Source organism: Ammospiza caudacuta, chromosome 9, assembly GCF_027887145.1.
Source record: "Ammospiza caudacuta isolate bAmmCau1 chromosome 9, bAmmCau1.pri, whole genome shotgun sequence".
Taxonomy (NCBI): domain Eukaryota; kingdom Metazoa; phylum Chordata; class Aves; order Passeriformes; family Passerellidae; genus Ammospiza; species Ammospiza caudacuta.
Window position 1 is genome coordinate 6,222,313 of NC_080601.1, and position 26,176 is coordinate 6,248,488.

The window sequence follows — 26,176 nt, forward strand, 5'->3', positions numbered from 1 at the left end:
CGGCTGCCGCTGCCCACAGCGCCCCTGCCGGCCGCGCCCGGAACTGCAGCGAGAGAGGCGGGGCTGGGGCTGGGCCTGCTCGGGCAGCGCCGCGCTGGGGGGTGTTGTGTGTTTTTTTGTATTGAGACTGTTTAATACTATGTTATTATTTGTTATAGTAATAAAAAACTAGTTTTCATATTCTGATATCTTTGCCTGAGACCCCCTCAATTTCAGGAGTATAATAATTCACAGGGAAAGCGTTTATGTTTTCCATAGCCAGGGAGGCTGCTCCCTTCCTTAGCAGATCCCTGTCTTTCAAACCAAAACACCCGCATCCCTCTGTGCCACTTTGTGGCGAGGAGGGAGGGAGGGAATCGGGGATAAAGTGAAGCCCAGGAAGGAGAGAACAGTGTGGGCAAGGTGCATTTTTAGGGTTTGGCATACCTCTCATTTTCTTGCTTTGATTTGTTTAATAATAAACGCAATGAAAATTGTCCCTGCAGCCCTTTAGTGTGTGGTTGAAATGAAGCCCAACAGAACTCCATACAACACACCCTTCCTGCCTTTCAATCATCTACTGCTCTCTGTGGCTGGAGTGTGTGACTGTGCTTGCTTGTGTTCCTGGGCACAGAGCTGGGCACAGCACACACACACAGTGCCCATGGCAGAGCAGGACGTGTGCCCTCACACCTGGGCACAGCACACACGGGCACACAGGGCCGGGCACACTCAGGCACAGCTCTCTGGCACAGCTCTCCTGGCCCCGATGCCCCCGGGCTCTCTCCTCGTGGGACAGTGACACGGTGGGCACGGGGACATTGTGGCACCGTTTAAAGAGCCCCCTCTGTGCCTTTGCGCTGGGGACACACAGGCCTGTGCTAAAGGAAAGGTCAGAGAGAGACCAGGCTGGATTCTGCTGCTTGTCTCTCACCCTCCAAGGGCCAAACTGAGCCCCTTTTGCTGTCCTGTGTTCCCCAGAGCCTGAGGAGCTCGAGGGAGAGCATTGGGAAGGTTGATTGAGGGTCACTGCTGGTGCTCAGCACTTGGGGCATTTTTCACCCCTTGCATTCCCATGGGCTGTTGGGGCAGGAACTCACAACAGCCTGAGCCCACTGCCTCAGCAGCTTGTGCTCTGTCCAGGGCCCCTTTCACTCCTCACCTGGGCAGGGGAACGTGTGGCTCTGGTGCTGGGGAGGGCAGCTCACAGTGCCCTGGGCACAGGGAAAGGAAAGCTCCAGGGCTCTCTGCAGGGGGACAGGGACTTTGAAACAGAGGTGTTCATCAAGATTTCATCTCAGACTGAACGGGGTAAAAGTGTCTGTGTTATGCATGGAAATTTGAGTGGAAAACCACTGCAATATCTGATAAAGAATTCTCATCCATATAAGGTCGCCGGTTTTCTAAAGAAGTTTTGCTTCAGCAGACAGAAAATCACTTTCTGATGTACAGCAGTCAGTGCTGACTTAAGGTACACTTTTATGAGGGATATATTTAGCTTTCTACAGCAGTGCTAGAGATTCTAGGAGCATTTGAATCCCTGCAGTGTAACCAAGCCTTTGAGACCCAGCTGTCAGAGGGCAGCCACGTGGAGGAAAGGAGTTGTCTGTGGTTAGCCCAGTTTGACAAGAGAATGTCACATCTTGTGGTCACGCGTGTTTCCTGCTCAGTAAACATGCTGACAGGAGCTGACAGTGCCACAGCAAGAGTTTTAGGGTTAGCTGCTAACCCTAACCCTAACTCCTGGCTAAGAGTGGATTTGCTGTTTTTGACACTGCTAAACTGTTCCATGGCTCACCTGGAGTCCAGAAACTTCTGCTGGAAACTTTGTTATAAAAACAACTGCAGTCTTTACTAGCAATCTTTTTCTCTGGGATCCTCCTAACAGTTCTGAGTGAGCTCCCTGGCCTCACTACATCTGTCTGTTTCTCAATTCAGCTCTCAGGTAGAAGGATCCTTCCAAGCCAAAAGGATTTCTGAAGCAGTCCTAACCTGCAGCCCTTGGTGTTGGAGAGTTTTGTTCAGACATGGCTTATATAAGAAGGCCATGATCATATACAGCTGTTTAAGAAGTAAAAGGCAGCTGTAAGCAGCAAGTTCTCAGGCTCTTTCCTTACAAGAAAAACAATAAACACTGTGTCCTTGGTTAAATGATGAGAAAAACATGGTGGAAAACATGGAGTCCTTGAATGTAGTCAGCAGCACCATAAAAAACAAGTATTAGCCTCAACAAGAAACCACAGGTATTGGCAACAAAGGAGAGGTTGGAATGTAATCTGTAACCAATGATGAGCTCGGGTTTTGCAATATGTATGAGCCTAATTAACACTACTATAAAAGTATGTAAGCTGGATCAATAAATCAGAGACCGATGATCATTGATCAGACGTGTAAGTCTCCCTTCACTTTCCTCAAATGGTGAACCCCGATCGTGATACGGTGACAGACCATGGAGGAGTGAAGAACCGAATCGAGTCCTGAAGCAGCCAGGACAGCAGAAAAGCACGGAGATAAAAAAAGGGAGAAAAAAGAAGCTGAGACGCGTCGTGCTCCAGGTGATCATACAGGCGAGCCCGGCCGAAAAGTGCTGCCGGGACCTTGCAGAGCTGCAACAGCGCTGACGATTTAGGTATGGAAAGGCAAGTAGCATATGATTTATTTACTGCCTTTTTACAAAAACAGCAGGTTAGGGGAATAGATTTACAAAAGGGTTTACCAGGGCTTTTGGCTTATGGCTACGCTAAGGGAGTTTTTATTAACCCCCATACGGTTCACAAGTTAACAGAGTGGTGTAAATTTGGTTATTTAGTGTGGGAGGCTACTTTAGAGGATGATAAAACTGCCAAGAAGTTAGGTAAATTATGGATGGTGGTTCACAATGTGATGTTAAAGCATCAGGCCGAGAAAAAAGCAGCCAGGCAGGCAACAGCTGCACATAGCCGTAATAAAGATTATGATCAGGAATCTGATACTCCCCTAGCCCCTGCACTTAGGAGGGTTTTCTTGCCTGCTTTGACGTCCTCCTCTGCTACGGCAGGACTGGGTATAGAGCGCACCCAAATAGCTCCTGAAAATCAATGAGCCGATCCCTGGGGCAGAAAACGACCTTGCGGGGGCTGTTGCGAGGGAGCGCAGGGGAGCTTGGGCTGCACTGGAAAGAGAAGCCATGGAAAAGGGGGATGAGGAAGTTATCAGCGCTGCTACCAAGCTGGCTTGTCCTGTTGTATTCAATCTGCAGGAGGGAGGGGGCATGCAGGCTAACATTACAGCCCTTGATTGGAAATTGCTGTCTCAGCTGAGGTCTACTGTTAGTCAATTTGGAGTGAAAAGTGAGCCAGCCAAACAATAGTTAGACTATATTTTTGATACCAGTCTCCTCTTGGTAAATGATTGTCGGGGAATAGCTAAATTGATCTTTACTCAACATCAGCAGTTGTTATTCAATGCTCATTGGCAAGAGCTTGTAAATGAATGCATAGCGGTACAGCGACAGCAGGGAAATCCTCTCCATGGTATAACTGTTAACGAGCTTATGGGCTTGGGACCTTTTCTTCGTACCAAAGCACAAGCTTTGCTGGGGCAAGATAAGTGCCAGGAAGCTATGAGGATGGTCAGGCTTGCTATAGAGAGGGTAAAAGAGCCAGGAGTGATACCCATGTATATGGGAATTAAGCGAGGGAGAGAAGAATCATCCGGGTCATTTATTGATAAGGCTGCTGCCGCAATCGAAAGGGCTGGAGTACCAAAATATCTTAGGGGGGGCATTACTCAAGGAGTGTGCTCTTCAAAATTGTAATTCCACTACTAGAAGCGTGCTTAATACTTTGGGTGCCAATTTGACTATAGAGGAGGCATTAGAGAGAATGGCTTTAATGCCAATAGGAGCACAAGCCTTTTTGGTAGATGCAATCAAATAATTAGGGCTAGGCTTACAAGAACAAGAAAAGACCTCTCAAAATCAGGTGTTAGTTGCTCTTGCACCACTTCAAGCGTCAGCTGCACGTCCTCCAACATCTAGTTGGTGCCAAAAATGCCGCTCGGACACCCACAATACAGGCACCTGCAAGTGGAGACTGGGAAGCACGAACCGCAGTGACCGCACACTGGCACAAGTCGTTGCTGCAGCATCAGCACCCCCTCCTGTCTCTAACCCTCCACCACAGGGAGCCTTGGCTTGGACCTGGCAGCCGCCGTAGATGTTACGTTGATGACCCCGCACCCACGAAAAATCCCGACAGGGATTCACGGACCTATCGTTATACAGGGTCAAGCTGGGTGCTTTGCTTTTCGGAAGATCATCTGCATCTATGTTGGGATTATTTGTCTTGCTTGGCGTCATTGATGTGGACTATATGGTTATGGTGCATACCCCTTTCCCACCACTCCAAATTAACAAAGGTCAGAGGATTGCTCAACTGGTGCCACTTGAACAAATGACTAAGGGATTACAGACTATAAAAGGACAAGAGAGGGGAGAAAATGGTTTTGGATCCACCGGAGGACTTGCCTTGCTGACTTTGAACCTTACTGAGAGACCCAAGAAAAGGGTGGAAGTGGAATTCCAAGGACAAAAAAGGTCATTTTCAGATCTGCTGGACACTGGAGCAGATTCCAGCATCATTAACCCTAGCTGTTGGCCTCAACACTGGCCTTTGCAGCCAGCAGCCACCACAGTGACCGGAGTTGGAGGTTTTACCCTGGCTAGCCATTCTCCTCCTCTCCGATTCGCATGAATGGAAAACAGCTAACAGATTTCTTTTTCTTAGTCTAATTACCACCTACTGTGCAATGCCTTATAGGGCAGGACATTATGGCTCAGTTGGGGGTGGTTTTAACCCTTTGGGGTAAAAGCCATTGCTTGGACCGTGGCTGAGGAACTTTGTGACATATGCTATAGGGATACTGGGTTTGCTTTTAATGCTTTTGCTTATTTTACCTTGTATTTTTAATTGTATTCAAAATATGGTGAGTAGAATGATAGAAAAAACCTGGCAGACTAACCTCCTTGCACAAAAAAGAAAAACGGGGAATATGTTGGAGAGTTTTTGTTCAGACATGGCTTATAGAAAAAGGCCATGATCATATACAGCTGGTTAAGCAGTAAAAAGGAGCTGTAAGTAGTAAGTTCTCAGCCTTTTTCCTTACAAGAAAAACAATAACACTGTGTCCTTGGTTAAATGATGAGAGAAACACGGTGGAAAACATGGAGTCCTTGAAGGGTGCTCAATAACAAGTCAACACCAGGATGAGAAAAACAAGTATTAGCCTCAACAAGAAACCACAGGTATTAACAACAAAGGAGGTGTTGGCATGTAATCTGTAACCAATGATGAGCTTGGATTTTGCAATACGTATGAGCTTAACTAACACTACTATAAAAGTATGTAAGCTGGATCAATAAATCTGAGATCTATGATCATTGCTAGGATGTGCAAGTGTCCCTTCACTTTCCTCACCTCTATCTATTACAAATTCCAATTCTTCTTCTTGGGGACCCACTTTTCAAGTTATTACAGGCTCCAGATGGTATTTGTCTCCTAAAAAAATAGAGCCTATGACCTCCCTATTCTGCCTCTGTGCTCATTTCTTTAAAGATTTTCAGATCTTCCGCTTACTTAGGACCATTTTCCTATTTCTCTTGTGTTTGTTCATCTATTTAGTTGGAGTTTCTTCTTTCCCCTCTAAAAAGCTGTCCCTTAAAAACCTTTTATTGCATCTTGCCTTTGATATGCAGTCTCATTTATTCCGTTGATTATGTAATTAGGATTATTATTCATGTGTTTACTCCCCTCCTCATTATTTTAACCCCACAGACATGGTTTGACACTGGCACAATGCCAGTGCCCCCATGAAAATTCCCTCTCCCTGGCATCTGCTGTGAGGTGGTACCCGGAAATAAGCAAAGGAGGCTCCTACTTAGGGAAAAAGGAAAAAAAACCCCTTATTAACTAAACTACAAAAAACTAAACCACAAAGAAAAAAAAAAAAAAGGAAAATGAAAACTACACAGAAACGCTTCCCCCTCCTCCTCCTACCCGATCCCCAGTACATTTACATTTCCCAAAATTGTCCACACTCGGTCTGGCACCACCCTTTAGAAAATCAGATCTTCAGCTCATGAAGAGTAGATGGAGTCCTTCCTTGTGCCACGGACTTCTTGTCACAATTAGCACCGCCTGGAGTCCTGCTATCTCGTGACATCTTCTTTCCATGCCAAGGTGCTCTCACCACCAGGCATGGGATGGGGCAGAGGCCTGCTTTCAGGGTGGGCCTTTAAAGTATGCCTTGTCTCGTTCCAAGCAGAGCACAGTCTCCTCTCTGGGACCTTTGCCCCCCCATTTCTTCTACATCCCCTGGGGCCGAGGGGTCTCAACACCGAACTCTCTTGGCTCCGAGCCCCCGCTTCCCCCTGCAATGCAGCCTCTGTATCACCAGGAAACAGTCCATGGATCTACAACAAAAGAGTCCAGCAAAATTGCCACTTCATCATCCTCCATTCCTTCAACATCTCTTTCTCTTTGCCAGACCTCCTTACTGGCCTATTTCTTCCTTCATCCTCCACTCTTAATCCCTTTTCTAGGAAAGGTAATGTTCTGTGAAGTTTTCATTATCCACAAGGGTTAAAAGCTCTCCCAAGCGGCTGGGCTGCTCGCTGCCCCCCCCTTCTCCTCCCAGCCGTGCTGCCGGCACATGATATCAAGTTTCAAGGTAACAGTTCAAGCACAGGTTGCATTCTCTCTCCGTCTCCAAAAGCGGGGGGGGGGGGGGGTAAACAGGTCGCTTGGTGCCCCCTCCACCCTTCCACCGGGTCCGGCCTACCGTAGATGGGCCACGTGGCTCTCCCCTCCCCCAGCCCAGCAAGCAACTGGGCCGGGGGAGAGACCCAACTCCTTCCCGCCGGAAATCCAAAGAGAGCTCTGAAGGAAAAGAACCCTGCTTTTAACTCCTTGGGTTTGTGGTCTCTGAGGCGGATCCAATGCCCCACAGGTGCTCATCTTAAAATCCGAACACCCATTGGTGACCACAGCAAAACCAACATATCCCAGATGTCCCATTTCCGGTCAAACCACGACACCCCACTCAGGAGGTACAGTTGGCATTTTGTCTTCTCTGGGGGTCTCCGCAGATTATCTTTTTTTCCCCCAAGCTTTTATTTCAGTTGCTCTGATTAATTGCCTTTCTTCCTGGGAAAAATATTATTTTCATTGTAGACCACATGTCTTCTCAAGTATAAATGTTTGGACCTAAAAATTGGTCTAATTGTTCAGCTGTGCCTATGAGATCCTCCAAATATCCCTTTTATTTATTTCTTAAAATTTCAGACCTCAGACGAAGTCAAAGGAGCCTTTAGAAACCCCAGTCTGCCTCCTCCTATGGGAACCTCTCTTAATGGAAATAGACCAATGTCTTTACCCCATTCTTTTTGGATTTTTATCTTTTATAGTCTTTCTGCTGTATTTTTAGGAAGAATCAGGAGAGGGCTTTCTTTTAACTGAACTTTTAGTGTTTCGATAAGTTGATTCCTTTAGAGAGTTCCCCTTGGCCAGCCGGAGCTGTGGTTACCAAGGAACGGAGCTCAGGACAGGACGGGGAGACTCGGCCCAGCTCAGGGTCTGGGTGCTCCCAAGGCGGGGTCTGTGGTTGGGATCGCCCGAGGGGATCGGCACAGTTCAGGGTCTGGGTGCTCCAAAGGCGGGGTCTGTGGTTGGGATCGCCCGAGGGGATCGGCCCAGCTCAGGGTCTGGGGGCTCCAAAGGCGGGGTCTGTGGTTCGGATCGCCCGAGGGGCCGTTCCGGTGCAGGCCGAGCTGGAGCGGGGATCGCCCCCTCACGGCTCACGGCGGCTGATCCGGCAGAGACAGAGCCGGGACTGACCCCGGCTGCAGCGGCGGGAGCCGACAGAGCCAGGGCAGCCGGGGATGGGACGGACGGGACAGACGGGACAGACGGGACAGACGGGACAGACGGGACCCCCCTCGGTGCGGTCAGCGCGGTGACCACGGTGCACACGGCAGGACAGACCCCCAGCCCCGGCACGAACTGCGGAGAGACCGCGGGCCAGGCGGCCGGACCGGGACAGACGGACCGGGACAGACGGACCGGGACAGACGGACTGGGACAGACGGACTGGGACAGACGGACCGGGACAGACGGACCGGGACAGACAGACTGGGACAGACGGACCGGGACAGACGGACTGGGACAGACGGACCAGGACAGACGGACCGGGACAGACCAGACGGACCGGGACAGACGGACTGGGACAGACGGACCGGGACAGACGGACCGGGACAGACAGACTGGGACAGACGGACCGGGACAGACAGACTGGGATAGACGGACTGGGACAGACGGACTGTGCCGGAGCCGGCACAGGGGTTGGGGGGGGGGGGGGTGCAGCTGCGAACGAGTGGGGGAACAGACAGGAATGTGTGAAGTAATAGTTTTCTCCCAGCCTTTTCCTTTCACCATTTTTCTTTTTTTTTTTTTTTTTTGCTTTCTAAAGATGTTATTTTCTTACAATCTCCCCCCCTCCCCCCCAGCATGCGGCATATCCTTTTTTCTTCTGGATGAAATGTATTTTTTATGAATCAATCTAGAGCTTAACAAATCCAGACTTGTGCTTGGATACTTTGAAATGGTTGACAAGCTAACTCAACGACCGTCTCATGTTGTTTTTCTCATCACCCATTTATTAATGCTTTGGCAAATTATACATCTTTCAGTTACTTGTTTTTCTACTCCAAAAATATCAATGCACTCATAGTTCCTTAAAAAATGATTGAACAAAGCCTGACTATCCCACTGGGCTTTTTGATACGTGTCTTCTATGATTCCCTAGTAAGCGTTTTATTATCTAATTCTCTTCCATCAAGATGTTTCTATTTTCCTGATTTATCTTGTTCACCACTTATCTTGTTATAATTCCTTTTTTCTCGGCTTCCCTAAACTTAGGAATTTCCAATTTTTCTTCATTGGGAGTCAATATTTAATCTTTCAGCTCCATTTTCTGCTGCATCTTTAGCTTCCTGATCTGCCAGATTATTTCCTCTTATTTCTGGGTCTTTACCTTTTGGAGTCCCTTAATATGTACTACAGCTATCTCTCAGGTAATTTTAATGCCTCTAAAACCTCCTTTTAAAGTATATAATTCATAATTTTGCAAATTTTTTCTCATCAACTTCTGCATACCCTGTATTTTCCAGGGAGTTCTATTTCTGTTTGTTAACATAACTCCCAAAGGGCTATCTTAGGGTATTTCTGTTGGTAATTTTTCCCCGCTTTTCTTTTCCTGTATCTACCTTACTGTATTTCTGTCTCATTTTTCAATATTCTATCTATTCATCCCCTGCTTCCGTTTTCCCTTTTTACTAACAACTTAAATACCACTTTTCTTTCAACTACTTACACCCTAAAAAAACCCACCTCTTTCTCACACTGCTTTTCAATACAATCCACCTCCTTCCAAGGAGATATGGTAAGGCTTAAAATGCACAATCCACATTACCTATACTTTCATTCATCTACATTCACGCACTTTTATTTCCATTCACTTTTACACATCCTTTCACACCCTCACGACACAAAGTGAATCTTTATTGCCAGAAAATCACGACTCCCCATGGCCCCCCTTACCTTGGGGTTGGCCTCCAGGTCCCACTATCTCCAGGCCTCTTGGAAGGGCCCTGGCTCTGATAACCTCCGGTGCCCATTCACCTGTGAGGCTGTCTGCGTGTCTTTCACACTCTTCAGCTACAGCCCCTCACACTCCCGGGGAACGCTAGCTTGGTTTGCACTGTCTTCGGCCCAAAAGTCCCCACCTGCCCAGAAATTATAGCCTGGTGTGCAGGTCACTCACTCCTCTCTCCACTGCCTCCCCCTTCCCACCTGCCCGGGAAGTTGAGGCTGACTCTGTGTGTGTCTCACTCTCACACACCACAAAACAACAATGAGGTTCCTTTTACTTTCACATCACCTATTACAAGTTTAGGTGTTACTGGCCAGTCCCGGTGCTATTGGATATCCCTCAACCCAGCTGTGTTATCCAACCCCAGATGCTCTTGGGCAATTTTTCCCTCAGTCCTGCCATGTTGTCCAACCCCAGATGCTCTTGGGTATTTTTCCCTCAATTCAGCTGTGTTGTTCAACCCCAGATGCTGTTGGGCATTTTCTGTACCTCAACCCAGTGGTGTGGTACAACTACAGATGCTCTTGGGCATTTAATTTGTTTTGCTGTGTTGTCCAACCCTGGATCTTCTTGGGCATTTTTTATTTCTCAATCTGGCTGTGTTGTCCAAACCCGGATGCTGTTGGGCAAAATTTACGTCCCTCAATCTAGCTGTGTTGTCCCACCCTGAGTGTTCTTGGGCATATCCTCACTCTGACAGAATTCTGCTCAACTCTGCTCTTGGATGCTCTTGGAATATAAATCCCTCCACCCTGCAGGTTTTTAGGGGCCCCTCCTGTCCCGTTTCCTAGTGGATTGGGCTAGGAAACCTTGCTCCCTACCTCTGAGGGGTCCAATCCCTCCCTGAGACCCAGTTATCCTGGAGAATCCTCTCACTCCTTTTATCACTTGCTTCATCTTTTTACTGGCCGCTTCCCTCGCAGAAAGTCGGAAACGCAGCATGGGAGACGCCAGCACTCACTTGGCAGGTCTGGGACAACCAGCCCGCCTCTCATTCACACACATTCATCCCCCGTACCTGCCCCCCGAGAAATACTTACCAATCCCTTTTCCTTCCCGGGTTCTTCCTGTGCACTACTAGTCTTAGGGGGCCAATTACCACGGCTGTAGGAAGCCTTTTTCCCTTCTCTTTGTTTTATTGCCTCCTTTTGTCCACAGATCGTAACCTGCGTCTGTCGGTCACCCCAGGGGAGACAGAGCAAGGCTGCCAAATAGGGCAGGGTGCGCCTTCCCCACCCTGACTCTCCTAAAGCACCGGCAGCGAGGTGTTAGTAACCATCCTCTGCTACCAAATTGTGAAAAACGCCAATCACTTGTTTTTATAATTTTAAAAATTTATTAGTAATAAAAAGGTTATTTAAAGAGTAATATAATTAGAGTAATAATAATTTGGACAAACTGAATTAGGACAAGATGAGACAAGAGAGACAAAGAGTTACAGACATCCGGGTACCTTTTTCTTGGGAGCAGGAGCCCAAAAAAGGACCCACGTTAACAGAGAATTAACTTTTAAAAGCAACAGCCTGTTGCATATTCATACACTCATAAATGATACAAAAATTCCATTCAAATACAGGATTCTGTCTGGTCATCATCAGCTTCTTCCTCTGAATCTCAAGTGCATCTTTGAGGTAGGAAAAAGTTTGTTTCTTCTGATAAAAGGGCAATAAATTCTCCTTCTCTGAAAGATTTAGGTGTCCTGTGGCTGCAATGTCGCTGCGAGTCCTTTCTTTAAAGAAAAGTATCTTACATAGCATAGTTTCTATTTCAATATTTTTTTATAACCTAAAAATATATTTTACGTACCGCTTAAGAGAATTAATACAGCATTACTTTCTACCACAATGCATATAATATTAATTTTAATATTTGCCAAAAGCCAATTATAAAATACGTGCATTTTTCACAAAACCCTTTTTCATATCTGATGTTTTGCTCCAGTCTATAAACAGTATGTTCATCACACCAATATTTCCATAGATATTATGTTGATTACACGACTATTTCTATGAGCAATACAGTGCATACTTAAGCTGATAGATTATATTATACTAACATCCAGCTAGAAAGAGTTATAATTGATACTATTTCTAAGTAGTTATAATCACTGACAACATGTATAGCCTCATACATAAATGCAAAAGCCAAAATTACAGGGTCATGTTTCCCACAGGCAGGGAGGCGCAGCGGCCGTGCCGGCGCTCGGTGTGCCCGGGCTCCGAGGCGCCGGGGCAGGGAATCATGCGGGGCACAATGGTGAGCAGCCCGGGGCTGCTGCTTCTCGCCCCTCGGCAGGCGGACTCCGAGCCGCAGCTGCCCCGGGCCAGCAGCAGCCGGCAGCTCGCAGGCGCTCTCAGCGCCCGGCCCGGCACGGAGCTGGGCTGCAGCGGCTGCAGAGCCACAGGGACCGCGGCTGCGGCCAGCGCAGAGCTCGCGGAGGCTGCGCTTGTCTCCGCACCTGCTGCCGCACCTCTGGGCAGCGGCGACAGCGCAGCCACAGCTGCCACCGCCCTCCTGAGCCCCCGCACGGCCGGCACCAGCAGCGACCTCTCACCGTGTCCCTTTCAGGGCGCCATCAGCGCGGCTGCAAAGCTGTTCCCGAGGCCGAGCTCCCAAAGGACCTGCCAGCAGCACTCCTGATGTGTCATGAGCAAGATAAGGTGCTGTTTGTTCTGGGCAGAGAGATGCCGGCTGTGAGCAGAAGACTGAATTCTGTTCCATTCATGGAGTTGTGGAAAAGCTCCTGCATCCCCAGGAGGGACCAGAAGATGTCGTAATACATTTGCCTGAATGCAAGAAGCTTCTTGGCATAAGCAGGGGATGCCACTTGTGAGCGTGCAGTGAGCGCAGATGTGGAGAATGGATTCTGCACCAGTGATGGGAGCGTGAGGGAGCCCCTGGCTCCCCAGGGCAGAGCAGCAACGGGCAATGAACACAAAAGGAACCTCAGAAGATTCCTGGGTGAGTGCAGGGCCACCCCTGTGGCATCTGGGGAGGGGCCCGTGTCCCCTCCCAAGGGCAGGGCTGGCAGGTGTGTGGCTGTTTCCCGATGTCTGGAAGAGGCCTCGTGCTCTGCTGGGCCCCATCCGTGGCTGGAAGCAAGAGCCCCAGCTGCCCCCAAGGCTGTGCAGTTCTCCTGCTGCAGCCTGTGCCCACAGCTGTGTCCCTGCCTGTGCCCACAGCTGTGTCCCTGCCTGTGGCCAGGCTCTTGGCTCTCTGGCTGCCAGCTGAGGGAGGCCCACACTGCCTCAGGGCTCCCTGCTCTGCTCCCTGGCCATGGGCTGAGCAGATTGCAGGGCCGGCTCTGCTTCTGGCAGCCAGCAGCTCTTTCCTGCTCCAGGTGAACGGTTCAGGTGCCATCCCGTGGGCACGGCGGTGCTGATTCTGCTGCTCCTGGTGCTGGTGCTGGCTTTGGGGGCGGCCTTGGCTGTGCTGGCAGGTAAGGGAGGGGCAGCAGCGTGGGCCCAGCCCCTCGGGGCAGAGCGGGCTCCCTGCTCCCTGCACAGGGGAATCCTCAGAGCTTCTCCTCTTCCCCCTGCAGCACCACAGGTTCCAGTCACACCTGCCACTCCGTTGTTGGTTCTGGGCTGTCTCCATGGCTAGCTGGGTACAATGGGGTCTGCTACGGCTTCTCACGGGATTACAGCACGTGGGAGCAGGGTCAGGAACGGTGCTCCGAGCTCAATTGCCGAGCTCCATTGCCCAGGATGAGGAGGCCATGGTGAGTGAGGGGCTGCGGGCGCTGTGGGGTGGCTGAGGGCAGCCTGGGGGCGCTCCTGGGCCGGGCTCGGTGCTCGCAGGGCCGGGGCTGCAGCCCTGGGCCGGGGCCTTGCAGGGAAGGAGCCCCGGCGTGCGGGGGCAGCCCCGGGCACGTGTCCCCCCGAGGGGCCGGGGCAGCTCCCACTCCTCTCTCCTGGGCAGGATTTGCTCTTCCGCCTCCGCGGGAACGGCGATTTCTGACTCGGGCTGCGCAGACGGGGCGAGCGCCTGCACTGGGGGGACGGCAGCAGCTACAGCTCCCGGTGAGTGCCGGGGAGCCGGGCAGGGCCTGCGGGCACAGGGGCACAAGGGCTTCCCCTGGCAGCCAGCGCTGCCTCTGCTCCTCCCTGCAGGGCTCCTGTCTTTGGCAATTCCGAGTGTGTGTACCTGGCTGACGATAAATTCAGGAGTGGGAACTGCTCCAATGAGCGTCCGTATGTCTGCAGCAAGGCCCAAGCTCCCCTGTAACAGGGGCTGCACAAAGGACCTTCTCCATGCTGGGCAGTGCCAGCTTCACCTCTGAGCCCAGCACAGCGCTGTCCTTCCTCAGCTGCGCCCTGTGCCTTGCATTTCCTCTCAGGGTCACCTCAGTGCCTCTTCATCCCCAGTGCCAGCGCTGGGCTGGGGCTGCAAAGGAAAAGTCTCTGCAATCCATCCTGCCACCAATGCTGCCTGCAGGGAGTGCATTGCCCTCATGACACAATGAGCTCTAATGGGAAATCCAAATCTCCGTGGGAGCTTGGAAATCATCACAAACTTGTCTGAATGTGACACTTTCGGATTGTCCTTGGAAGAGGAAGAAGAACTGCTGACAAGTCTTGAGCAACTTTTTTGCCAACTTTTGCCATCAGGCACCTGACTCTGTGGAAGGGTCTCTCAGCTGCTCTCTCTCTCTCTCTTTCTCTCTCTCGTCTTTGGAGGAGGATGTTGCTTGGGGAAGGGAATTCTCTGCCACCGCCACAACCCAACCCAGAGCTGCTTCTCCTGCTGTGGGGCTGTGGGCTGAGCCTGTGCTGGTGAGAGCAGCCCCTGCACGGGCCCCTCAGTGTCACCCCTCAGTGCCGCAGGGCCCTGTCCCCCCTGCTCGGGTGCCCGGGATCCTGAGCTCGCCTCTCCCTGCCCTGCTCACACCCGGCTGCCGCTGCCCACAGCGCCCCTGCCGGCCGCGCCCGGAACTGCAGCGAGAGAGGCGGGGCTGGGGCTGGGCCTGCTCGGGCAGCGCCGCGCTGCGTGTTAGACTTGGTTATTCTTTTTTATACTAATAAAGGCTTGTATGAATATTCTCATATCTTTGCCTGAGAGCCTCTTAATTTCAAAATTATAATAATTTAGAGGGGAGAGATTTACACTTTCCATTGCCAGGGAGGCTCCTGCCTTCCTTAGCAGATCCCTGTCTTTCATACCAAAACAACCCATCCCTCTGTGCCACTATGTGGGGAGGAGGGAGGGAGGAAATCGGAGATGAAGTTAAGCCCAGGAAGGGCCAAACAATGTGGGCAAGGTGGATTTTTAGGATTTGGCATACTTCTCACTTTCTTGCTCTGATTTGTTTAATAATAAATGAAATTAAAATTGTCCCTGCAGCCCTTTAGTGTGTGGTTGAAATAAAGCCCAACAGAACTCCATACAACTCACCTTTCCTACCTTTCATTCATCTACTGCTCTCTGTGGCTGGAGTGTGCGCCTGTGCTTGCTTGTGTTCCTGGGCACAGCACTTACACACAGTGCCCATGGCAGAGCAGGACGTGTGCCCTCACACCTGGGCACAGCACACACACACAGTGCCCATGGCAGAGCAGGACGTGTGCCCTCACACCTGGGCACAGCACACACACACAGTGCCCATGGCAGAGCAGGACATGTGCCCTCACACCTGGGCACAGCACACTCGGGCACACAGGGCCAGGCACACTCAGGCACAGCTCTCTGGCACAGCTCTCCTGGCCCCGATGCCCCCGGGCTCTCTCCTCGTGGGACAGTGACACAGTGGGCACGGGGACATTGTGGCACCGTTTAAAGAGCCCCCTCTGTGCCTTTGCGCTGGGGACACACAGGCCTGTGCTAAAGGAAAGGTCAGAGAGAGACCAGGCTGGATTCTGCTGCTTGCCTCTCACCCTCCAAGGGCCAAACTGAGCCCATTTTGCTGCCCTGTGTTCCCCAGAGCCTGAGGAGCTCGAGGGAGAGCATTGGGAAGGTTGATTGAGGGTCACTGCTGGTGCTCAGCACTCCGGGCATTTTTCACCCCTTGCATTCCCATGGGCTGTTGGGGCAGGAACTCACAACAGCCTGAGCCCACTGCCTCAGCAGCTTGTGCTCTGTCCAGGGCACCTTTCACTCCTCACCTGGGCAGGGGAACGTGTGGCTCTGGTGCTGGGGAGGGCAGCTCACAGTGCCCTGGGGACAGGGAAAGGAAAGCTCCAGGCCTCTCTGCAGGGGGACAGGGACTTTGAAACAAAGGTGTTCATCAAGATTTCATCTTGGACTGAAAAGGGGAAATGTGTCTGTTATGCTTGGAAATTGGAGTGGAAAACAACTGTAATTTCTAATAAAGAATTCTCATCAATGCAAGGTCATCTATCCCACAGTTCCAGGTCTCTCTGCAGAGCCCTCCTACCTCCCCACGGATGGACACAGCTCCCAGCTCAGAGGCCTCTGCAGAGTCACTAATGAAAGCCTCAATGCCCTTATCCATGGGGTCAGTGCAAACACTGAACAGAGCTGGCCCAGCCCAGAGCCCTGAGGGACACCCCTGGTGCCTGGCCCCAGCTGGATGCAGCACCCTCAGCACCACTCTCTGGCCCATCCAGCCAGGGCTGAGCCCAGCACAGAGTGCTCCTGTGCCAGCCCTGGGCTGCAGCTTTTCCAGGAAGGAGCTGTGGCAGACACTGCCAAAGGCCTTGCTGGAGCCCAGACAGACACATCCACAGCCTTTCCTGCACCCTCCAGCAGGGTCACCTGCTCATGGAAGGAGACCAGGGTGGTCACACACGCCCCAGCCCTCCTAAACCCCTGCTGGCTGCTCTGACACCCTGGCCATCCTGGAAGTGCTGCCTGCTGGAATCAATGTGAACTGCTCCATGACCTTACTGGGCACTGAGGCCAGGCTAACTGGCCTGGAATTGCCAGGATCCTCCTTCCCACCCTTGCTGTGGATGGGTGTCACACTGGCCAGCTTCCAGCCATCTGGAACCTCCCCAGTGAGCCAGGGCTGGTGGTAAATGATGGAGAGCAGCTTCCCAAGTTCATCTGCCAGCTCCCTCATCCCCCTGGGGTGGGTCCCCTCTGGGCCCACAGATTTATGAACATCCAAGCAGCTCAGCAGTTCTCTGGCTGCCTCCTCCTGGATAACATGGGGCCCATTCTGCTCCCTGACACCATCCACCAGCCCAGGAGGACACTTGTCCTGAGGACAAGCTGTGTTCCCACTGAAGGTTGTGGCAAGGAAGGCGTTGAGTATCGGTGATGAGGAGAGACAGTGAAGGATTTGAGACACTCAAAGATTCCAATTTTAGTGTGGGATACAAATGCTTATATACTTACTCTAGGAAGATGTGTTATGTTTTACTACAGTGATTGTGTTAATCATCACATAAACAAACTTAGACACTTTAAACATCTCTTGTTTGCAGAAGTCCAATGTAATTTTCTTTTTCCTAAACCCATTTGATTCAATCTTCTTGTAATCTTGATTTAATCCTCAAATTTCTGTTTGAGGAAACAGAAGGCACCCTGCTATCAAATTTTTATGCTAACCATGTCCAAAGTCCATAGTCTTTATTGACCCAATATTGAAACAGTTAAGCATATTTGCATTTTCCTCATGTGCAGTCCCACATTCAAAAAAGAACAAAGGCTGGTCTTACACTTCATTTTACCATTACTATATTTGTAAAAACATTTTTTTATTATCCCTTCCAAAAAATGCTAAATTAAATTCAAACTGGGCTTTGGTCTCCCTAATCTTTTTCCTACATACCCTAGCAGCCCCCTTAAATACTTCCTGAGAAACCTGACCCTCCTTCCAATGATGATACCTCCTCCTTTCATTCTTAAGTTCCTTCAAAACCTCATTCCAGTCCAGGCTGGACGTTTGCCTCATGGACTCCTCTTTGGGCACACAGGGACAGTCTGTTCCTGTACCCTCAAGATCTCTGAGATCACCTTTCCTGAACTCCTTTGTTTTCAAGGGCTGCTTCCCAAAGAACTCTGAAAAAGTCTCCTGAATAGGCCAAAGCCCTCTGGAAGCCTAATGTACAAATTTTATTGATGTTCCTCCTGATGTCACCAAATATCAAGAATGCTACAATCCCTGGTGCTCCTGAGCCCTGGCAACACACCCAAAAATGTGGTGACTCTCAGTGGCTCCAGGAGATGAGAGTGGGCAAAATGGGAGCGAAGGACAGGAGGCAGCTGGTGCCAGTGGGGGAAATGGCTTTGCTGGAGCTGGCAGGGAGAGAAGGAGGAGGGAGAAAGTGGTGCCAAGTAAAGGGGAGAGAAAGAGGAACAAGGTGGTGGGGATGGCCTTGGGGTAGGTGGGCATTTTGCTTTCCAGCTCTTTGGGAGGAAAGGAAGAACTGTCAAATCCATTTAAGAAAAGAGGGGAGAAATAGCAGATGGTGGAAATCACTGACAATTTGGATTCATTTGATCTGTCTGAACTGCAAATTCTACACGAGGCGGGAGGGCAGAGGAGGTTCCTACCCCGGAAAACCCGCGCTAAGAAAAAGGAAGCCAGCCTGGAGGACCTGGAGAAGAACTTCAGCCCCCGGTAGCTGCTTCTGGGGGTGTCACCAGCGGCGGGCCGCGATCCTCCCCTTTCCCCCGCGGTACACGGGGCACGGCACGGCACGCCCATCTTTTCACTGCGGGCAAAGGTTCTTTATAGTCCTTTATTGCTTTATGATCCTTTATTGCACTTGTGCAAAAGCCGCTCCCATACCGACTTTACATTGCGTTGGCAGCGGCCGTGTCCGGGATTTTTGGCCGGGACGAGAGCGATGGCGGCGCGTTCGGGGCATTGCAGAGCGGCGGCGGCGGCGGAGCCCAGAGCTGCGAGGTGATGGAGGAGCTCGGAGGCGGCTCCAGCCCAGGTGGGACCGCGGTCGGTGCTGCCCCAGCTCGGGGCTCGCTGCGGGCGGAGGGGCCGCGGTGAGGGCCGGGGGGTTCTGCCGAGTTCCTGGTGCCGGCTTCCCCCGTGTGCCCCCTGCGCTGGGATCGCAGCCGAGGGAGCGGCTGCCCGCGCTCTCCTCCGTGCCCGGATGGCCGGGATGGAGCCTGTGAGAAACAGCTGCTGACTTTTCATAAGTTTAGAAAGCTTTATTCCATCTCGTCAAAAATACAAGACTGAATACTTGCATCCTCTGGACTATTCTGGCAATCAAATAAAACAGGGGATTAAACAAGGAAGAAATATCAAAACAGTTGTAACACATAAAAGAAAAAATCCTAATTTCTTCTATCATCTTATCTCTAACACATTACCCTTTCAGCTAGGTTTTAACATTGTTTTTTAATTTTGGATTGGTACCTGGGTTATTTTTCTGATATCTTTTGCTTTTTCCTGAAGAACATCTCTGTTGTCATCTATTTTCTACAATCTGATATATTAAACTTTCCACAAACACTCCCTTCTTTAGCCAATAAATAGTCCAAAGCCAACCTTTTCTGACACACCACGGTTTTTGTTTGGCTTTGCTGACTTGATATTAATTCCAATGCATGAGTAACTTTATTTGTTATAATTTCTATAATTTCTCGGAGTATTATAATGATTCAGCATATAATTTGGGGTCAATATAGAGTTAGATTTCTGTGCTGGTTTTACTTTTTTGTTTACTAGTTTTTTTTTTACCGACTCCTGAACTATATCTTTATGATTAAATGTAAAACAAATCTATTTCTCTCCATTTGGACATTCAATTCCAAATCTATTGCTACTTTTTTAGAAGTTTGTTGCAGTCTAATAATTTTCCCATTTTGCTCACAGGAACTTAATTTGGATGGGTTATAACAGTGGCTGTTGACATGGGTGTGGGTGACAAAAGAGGAACTTTGGTTTCTTTCTTTGTAGTGCTTTCGGTAGCATTTGTGACATGATCTTGCCAGCATCCTGAAAGGGAAAAGACAACAAATGAGTGAAAGAAAAAGGAATAACAGGGGTCTGATATGGCTTATACCCCCACCTTCCCTGCCTATGGGGCTGCTGCCCACAGCAGGTGTGTGTGAACTTCTCAGTAGCGAGTACAGTGGTCAATCCAGGCTTGCCCTCTTTTTGCCTTGTCACTTCCTTCTACTAATTTGTAGCCAATCGTTTTTGACACTTCTTAACTGTGATTTCTCAACATTCCTCAGTTATTTCTCATTCTTTACTTATCTTATCTTTATTGCAGTGACTCCGACCAGAGCAGCTCCTGCCCTAGCAGGAACAGGCAGAGCAGATTCTGCCCTAGCAGGAACAGGCAGAGCAGATTCTGCTCTAGCAGGAACGGGGGAGGAAACTCTCAGACAGCCACGAGCTTGGGGACCCTGGGGGTGTGCCTCGGGTCCCTTTCGCCCTCTCTTCTCTCTCTCTCCCCCCACTTGCCGGCCCGGGGCTGCCATCCTGGACTCAGACCCAGCAGGCTCGGAGCCCCCCTCGGCAGCTCCGCTACTGAGCCAGCCCGCTCTGAGACCCCGCCGCTCGTACGAGAGCGGCCAAACCCTTTCTTGAGGAAGGTGAAGGGAGACTTGCACATCCTATTGATGATCATTGGTCTCAGATTTATTGATCCAGCTTACACACTTTTATAGTAGTGTTCATTAAGCTCAAACATATTGCAAAACCTGAGCTCATCATTGGTTACAGATTACACACCAACTCCTCCTTTGTTGCTAATACCTGTGGTTTCTTGTTGAGGCTAATACTTGTTTTTCATATCCTGCTGTTGACTGTTATTGACTACCCTCAAGGACTCCATGTTTTTCACCATGTTTTTCTCATCATTTGATCAAGCACGCAGTGTTGTTGTTTTTCTCGTAAGGAAAAAGGCTAAGAACTTACTACGTACAGCTGCTTTTTACTGCTTAAACAGCGGTATATGATCATGGCCCTTTTTCCTTCAAGCCACATCTGCACAAAAACTCTCCAACAATTTCTAGCCTTGATAAGCCAAACCTGGCGTCCCCAGGTGCTCCTGACATTCTTTTTCCTTGGTTAACATATCTTCTCTTTCCCTTCAAGGAGGGTCTGTTCTGTTAAACTTTCTCCAGATCCCAGTTCAGCATTGAGCAACTTCCTACCAGCCATGTGTTAAGACACTTCCCTGCCCTTCATGCAGAAACTGCATTCAAACTTTTGTCCTCCTCCAGCACCAAGATATCATCACTCTGCATTCCAATATCCCAGAGCGGAATCGCCCCTCCCCTTCTTTTCTTCTTACTCCCTTTTCTTTTCTCTATCTTTTTCTCTTTTCTTTATTTCAAGGTACCTCGGACTGTACGAGGTGTACACACAACTAGTTTATTTCTAAAAGGAAGCTTACAGCTTTCTTGGACTAGGATTGCAGTAGCTGGTATAGCTTGAATACAAACTGGCCAGCCAAGGCTTACCGGGTGTAACATCTTTGATAAATAAACTGCTGGTCTCTTTATTCCTCCCACTCCTGAATTAGAATTCTGTGAGTTATTCCATTTTCTACATTTATGTACAAATGAAAAGGGTTTTCCTAACGAAGGTAAGCTTGACGCTGGTACTTAGGCCAGTTTTAACTTCAGCTCTCCTAATTTAACATCATTTTCCATTGTTAATTTTCCATATAAAATTGTTGTTGCTCGTGTGTACCCATCAATCCATAATCTGCAATATCCCAATAATCCGAGTAGTTTTCTGATTTCTCTTTTTGAAGAGGGAGGAGGAAGTGATAAAATTCCTGCAATTCTCTTGGGATTGGATTTCCAGTGACTCTTACTTATTAAGTGTCCAAGATATTTTACCTCTCATTCTCCAAATTTCCCTTTTGATACCCTTAATCCTTTTTCCCCAAGAGAATTCAAAAGTTATATAGTAGCTTCTCTAACTTTAACTTCAGTTTCTCCAAATAATAAAAGATAGTTTCTATTGGACTTCTTTAGTGGGAGAATAGAGGTATTATGAGAAGACATATAAGGTTCTAACATCCCATCCTTTAGAATTCCTTCTTATTACTGGTTTCAAACCTTCCCATCTTTCTAAGGATATAGGATACTGATGCATACATATGGGACAATCTTCTCTCTCAATTGTGACCTTTATGGGGTCAATATTTAATCCTCCCCTCTCCAGCCCAAACTTCTTTGTTAATTTTTTTCTCATCCTCTTGGCCAAGTTTTAAAACTCTAGCTGCCATTTTCTCTTCTTCTGGTATAACTCCTATTTCTAGTTTTACTTGTAAGTCTCTTTTTAATAAGTTGCTACTTGCCCCAGGGAATAGTAAGATATCGCCCACCAAAATTTTAGTTTCTCCCTCAATCACCACATCTTTAATGACAGGAACTGTGAAACTCTCTCCTTTCGTTCCTGTTACTTTTACAGTGTCTTTGTTTAGCTATAACCTTTTTGAATATTTAAGCGGCCGATTCTTTCTGCCTGTTTGAAAGCAAAACCACTGAGAGACTCCAAGTCAAAAATATAATTTATTAGGAAAAGGGAAAAGGAAAAACCTAAACACACTGAATTAAGTAATCCTCTTTCTTCCGAAATTTTTCTAAAGGTATTAACTACCCCAAAGGCATACCTTGAATCAGTATATATGGTTCTTTTCTTTTGTGCTAAACATTCTAGTGCTCTATTTAAAGTATATAATTCACAAGTTTGAGCTTACTAGTTCAAGGTCAATTTCCCTTTTTCAATAGTTTGCATGTTTTTCCTATCAACTATTGCCTGCCCTGTATTTTATCCTTTTGCAAGGATTCGTATCTCGGTTAGCTAACATAACTCCCAAAGCTATTTTGGGGTATCTCTGCTAGTAGGCTTTTAACTCCCCTCTTCCTTACCTGTATTTAACTTACTGGTTTTCTGTCCCATTTTTCAAGATCTTATCTATCCATCCCCTGCCTCTGTTTTTTGCTTTCTCTAGCAACCTAAATACCACCTTCTTCCAACTAAGCACACAAAAAATTAAAAACCCTTTTTCTCACACTACTTTTCAATACAATACATCTGCCTCCAAGGAGATATAGGGAAGCTTAAAATAAACAGTCTACATTACACATACGTTAATTTCTCTACTTTCACTCACTTTTATTTCTCATCACTTTCACACATTCTTTCACACCCTCAGGACCCAAAGCAGATCCCTGTCACCAGGGAATTGTGGGTCCCTGTGGCCCCCCTCGCCTTGGGGTTGGCCTGTGGGTCTCAGCGTCACCGGGCCTCCGGGAAGGGCCCTGGCTCTGGTCACCTCTGGTACCCGTTCACCTGTGAGGCTGTGTGTGTGTCACTCACACTCTTTAGCCCCTCACCTGTGAGGCTGTCTGCGTGTCACTCACACTCTTTAGCCCCTCACCTGTGACACCAGGCTGTCTGTGTGTCACTCACACTCTTTAGCCCCTCACCTGTGACACCAGGCTGTCTGTGTGTCACTCACACTCTTTAGCCCCTCACCTGTGACACCAGGCTGTCTGTGTGTCACTCACACTCTTTAGCCACGGCTCTCTCCACACTCCAGAGAGAACAATGGTCTGTTTGCAGGTCACATACATGTTCTGCCACAGCCCCCACCCACCCGGGGGACAACGGCTGATTCTGTGTGTGACTCACTCTCACATACAACAAAACATCAATAAGGAACCTTTTACTTTCAAATCACCTGTTGCAATTTCAGGTGTTACTGGCCAGTCCCGGTGCTCATGGATATCCTTCAATCCAGCTGCGTTGTCCAACCCCAGATGCTCTCGGGCACATCCTCAATCCAGCAGAATTTTTCCCAACCCTGGATGCGCTTGGAATGCTAATCCCTCAACTCGCAGGTTTTAATTCTGGATGCTCTTGGGCACTCTTATCCATCAACTCAGCAGGTTTTTAGGAGCCCCTTCCTCTTGGCGGGTTTCCTAGTGGATTGGGCCAGGAAACCTTGCTCCCTACCTCCGAGGGGTCCAACCCCTCCCTGAGACCCAGTCCCAGTTACCCCGGGGGATTCTCTCACTCCTTTTATCTCTCACTTCGTCTCTTTACTGGCTGATTTTCTCACGAAAGGAAGGAAACGCAGCATGGGAGACTCCAGCACTCACTCGGCAGGTCTGGGACAACCCGCCCGCCTCTCATTCACACACATTCATCCCCCCGTACCTGCCCCCCCGAGAAATACTTACCAATCCCTTTTCCTTCCCGGGTTCTTCGTGCACACTACTACTCTTAGGGGCCAATTACGGCGGTTGTAGGGAGCCTTTTTCTCTTCTCTTTGTTTTATTGCCTCCTTTTGTCCACACATCATAACCTGCGTCTGTCGGTCACCATAAGGGAAACAGAGCGATGTTGCCAAACAGTGCAGGGCGCGCCTTCCCCACCCTGACTCTCCTAAAGCACCGGCAGCGAGGTGTTAGCAACACTGCTCTGCCACCAAATTGTGAAAAATACCAATCACTTGTTTTGAAAATTTTAAAAGTTTAATAGTAATAAAATGGTTATAAAAATAGTAATATAATTAAGGTAATAATAATTTGGACAATTAGGATTTAGAACAATACGAGACAATAAGAACAAAGAGTTACAGAAGGTCTAGGTACCTTTTTCTGGGCAAAATAAGTCCGGGAAAAGCACACGTTAACAGAGGATTAACCCTTAAAAGCAACAGGCTGTTGAATATTTATGCACCTCATACACGATTCATAAATTCCATTCAAATACAAGATTCTGTCCGGTCAGTGTCAGCTTCTTCCTCTGCATACTGACAGCGTCTTAAGGATTGAGCGAGGCAGGAAGAAGTTTGTTTCTTCTGATAAGGGGGGCATAAATTCTTTTTTACTGAAGGATTTAGGTGTCCTGTAGCTGCCAGCTCAGTGCAAGGCCTCTCTTTAAAATGTATCTTACACAGCATAGTTTCTATTTTAACATTATGTTATAACCTAGAACTGTATTTAACACATTACTTAAGAAACTTAATAAAATACTGTTCTAACATAACACATATAATATTAATTTTAATATTAGCAAAAAGCCAATCATAAAATATGCATTTTTCACATGGCTCATCGCGGCTGCTCTCGCTCGGACGGAGGCGGCTGCTCCGTGCCCGGCACCGTTCCTGCCCGTGCGGCACCAGGCTCGGGGCCGCTGCTCGGGCGGGAGGTGTCCGTGCCCGGCTCGGGGCTGGCACGGCATGAACTTGAACCCAGTGCCTCAGAGCCCAAAGCGCTGCAGGCGCCGAGTGCGGGCACAAAGCGGCGCATGCAGCCTGCTCCGGGGCCGAGGCTTCTCGGCGCTGCGCTCTGTGCCGGGAGCCGCTCCGTGTGCCCAGGCAGGAGCCGCGGCGGCCGTGCCGGCGCTCGGTGTGCCCGGGCTGCGAGGCGCCGGGGCAGGGAATCATGCGGGGCACAATGGTGAGCAGCCCGGGGCTGCTGCTTCTCGCCCCTCGGCAGGCGGACTCCGAGCCGCAGCTGCCCCGGGCCAGCAGCAGCCGGCAGCTCGCAGGCGCTCTCAGCGCCCGGCCCGGCACGGAGCTGGGCTGCAGCGGCTGCAGAGCCACAGGGGCCGCGGCTGCGGCCAGCGCAGAGCTCCCGGAGGCTGCGCTTGTCTCCGCACCTGCTGCCGCACCTCTGGGCAGCGGCGACAGCGCAGCCACAGCTGCCACCGCCCTCCTGAGCCCCCGCACGGCCGGCACCAGCAGCGACCTCTCACCGTGTCCCTTTCAGGGTGCCATCAGCGCGGCTGCAAAGCTGTTCCCGAGGCCCAGCTCCCAAAGGATCTGCCAGCAGCAGTCCTGCTGTATCTGAAGCAGGATAGTGTTTCTTCCACAAACAGCGATTCTGGCTGTGAACTTGAAGAGAGTGAATCATGCTTCTTTCCTGGAGTTGATAAGGAGCCCCAGCATCTCCAGGAGGGACGAGCAGCTGCGGTTCCACACTTGCCTGGAGCCCAAGAAGCCTCTTGGAATAAGCAGGGGGATGCCACTTGTGAGCATGCAGTGAGTGCAGATGTGGAGAATGGATTCTGCACCAGGGATGGGAGCGTGAGGGAGCCCCTGGCTCCCCAGGACACAGCAGCAACCAACAAAGAAGACAAAAGGAACCTCAGAAGATTCCTGGGTGAGTACAGGGCCACCCTGGTGCCCTCGAGGCAGGGGCCCGTGTCCCTTTCCAAGGCCAGGGCTGGCAGGTCTGTCCCCCTTGCTCGGGTGCCAGGGATCCTCTTCCCAGTGCCTGGAAGAGGCCTCGTGCTCTGCTGGGCCCCATCCGTGGCTGGAAGCAAGAGCCCCAGCTGCCCCCAAGGCTGTGCAGTTCTCCTGCTGCAGCCTGTGCCCACAGCTGTGTCCCTGCCTGTGGCCAGGCTCTTGGCTCTCTGGCTGCCAGCTGAGGGAGGCCCACACTGCCTCAGGGCTCCCTGCTCTGCTCCCTGGCCATGGGCTGAGCAGATTGCAGGGCCGGCTCTGCTTCTGGCAGCCAGCAGCTCTTTCCTGCTCCAGGTGAATGGTTCAGGTGCCATCCCGTGGGCATGGCGGTGCTGATTCTGCTGCTCCTGGTGCTGGTGCTGGCTTTGGGGGCGGCCTTGGCTGTGCTGGCAGGTAAGGGAGGGGCAGCA